Below are 1,615 nucleotides of genomic sequence, written 5' to 3'. Positions count from 1 at the left end.
TTTGTCTCATTTCTTTTACCTCTTCTTTTCCTTCTGTCTGTCTCTGTCTGTCTGTCTGTCTGTGTGTATGTATGTATGTATGTATGTATGTATGTATGTATGTATGTATGTATGTATGTATGTATGCCTGTCTGTTTCTGTGTGTGTGTCTGCCTGTCTTTCTATGCGTCTGCCATTCTCTCTCTCTCTTTACTTGCCTGTCTAAGTGTCTGTTCTCTCTCTCTCTCTCTCTCTCTCTCTCTCTCTCTCTCTCTCTCTCTCTCTCTCTCTCTCTCCTCAACACCTGCATATCGCAACCTCCCGACACTCGAGCCGCCACGCCTCCCCCACCTCCTCCCCGGCTGGCTCAGGTGACCCCACGCCCACCTGGCACCTGCCCCCATCCTCACCTGGCCGGCTAGGTGGCGCCCGGAGTGAGGGGAAGATGAGGGGAGGGGAGGGGAGGGGAAAGGTGAATGTGTGGAATGTCGTTCTGTGTATTGGTATGGTTGGGTTTGAGCATGTGGTGGTGGTGGTGGTGGTGGTGGTGGTGGTGGCGGTGGTGGTGGCGGTGGTGGTGGTAGTAGTAGCCATTGTTGTTGTTATTAGTAGTGGTGCTAATAGTGCGCGATGCCTCTCTCTCTCTCTCTCTCTCTCTCTCTCTCTCTCTCTCTCTCTCTCTCTCTCTCTCTCTCTCTCTCTCTCTCTCTCACATGATTCCTGCCATCACCACCATCCACCACCCTCCCACTCCACTTCATCCCCTTCTCTTACCCCCCTCTCTCTCTTCCTCCCTCCACCTCCCCCCAGACACCTGACCCGCCGCCAACAGGTGACGAGAACCATACTGTCGCCCGTTTAGTGTGACCTTGTTAGCGGGAGGAGGCGAGGTCACTGGAGGAGGAGGAGGAGGAGGAGGAGGAGGAGGAGGAGGAGATAGAGAGGGATTCAGATGAGAAGGGAAAGTGTGACTATTATCTGTACAAATCTCTCTCTCTCTCTCTCTCTCTCTCTCTCTCTCTCTCTCTCTCTCTCTCTCTCTCTCAGGTCGAACGGGGTCACCTTACAGAAACACAAGAGTTGAGTTTCGTGAGCCAGACAGATAAACAAACACCTGGAGGAGGAGGAGGAGGAGGAGGAGGAGGAGGAGGAGGAGGAGGAGGAGGAGGAGGAGGAGGAGGAGGAGGAGGAGGAGGAGATGTAAATATGGTGGTCTTAGAATTGCTCCATAACTAAAGAAGGTTTAAATCTCTCTCTCTCTCTCTCTCTCTCTCTCTCTCTCTCTCTCTCTCTCTCTCTCTCTCTCTCTCTCTAATCATTTCCTGTTTCTTACTTCCGACTGTTAGTGCCATAATCCCTCTCCCTCCCTCCCTCCCTTATTCCCTCCATTCCTCCCTCCCTCCCTCCTTTGACCGTCTCTTCTCAGTTCACACCTCACCTTCCCTCCCTCTCTCCCACTCTCCCTCAATTACTCCTCCTTCTCCTCTTCCAAATTCTATTCATTTCTTCACTTTTCTTCCTTTTGTGCTCTTACGACTACCACCACCACCACCACCACCACCACCACCACCACCATCACCGCCATCACCACCACCACAATACATAAAATAAACAAACTCTAGCAAAATTTAAATAA

Source organism: Scylla paramamosain, chromosome 30, assembly GCF_035594125.1.
Source record: "Scylla paramamosain isolate STU-SP2022 chromosome 30, ASM3559412v1, whole genome shotgun sequence".
Classification (NCBI taxonomy): Eukaryota; Metazoa; Arthropoda; class Malacostraca; order Decapoda; family Portunidae; genus Scylla; species Scylla paramamosain.
The sequence above is the reverse complement of the archived record's forward strand: the minus strand, read 5'-3'. Positions refer to the sequence as shown.